Genomic DNA, 444 nt, shown 5'->3' on the forward strand with positions numbered 1-444 from the left:
TCCTCCCATTGCTCGGCAAGAGGGAGGGAGCGAAGGTGAGATTCCGAGGCTGCGACTCTCACGGCCATCGTCTCTTGCCCGCCGGGGGTTCCCTGTTGACAGACCACCGCCGAGGGCGGCCACCCCCAATCCCGGGGCCAGGAGGCGGTGGAGCGAGGCCTACAGGTCTTGCGGGTACGTGAGCACGGGTCTGCTGATGCCTTCGTGTGCTTTACTTATCTCTCCTCCCTTCCTCACTCCCTCACTCCCTCCCTCCCCATCACTTACCAGCTCACCGAGGAGGAGAAGGAGCAAACGCGAGCGAGGGCACCAAGCGTGCCCCTCTTGCATGTACCTCCGGGTGTCTTTTTCGTCAAAGGGCTACAAGCTCACGATGTCCAGCGTCAGAGGGGAGGAGAAGAAATGGTCCTGCCTCCAGGCCGCTCTCCGACCCCCCCCTCCCCC

The sequence above is a fragment of the Nannochloropsis gaditana genome (genome assembly GCF_000240725.1).
Source record: "Nannochloropsis gaditana CCMP526 unplaced genomic scaffold scaffold1099, whole genome shotgun sequence".
Classification (NCBI taxonomy): Eukaryota; class Eustigmatophyceae; order Eustigmatales; family Monodopsidaceae; genus Microchloropsis; species Microchloropsis gaditana.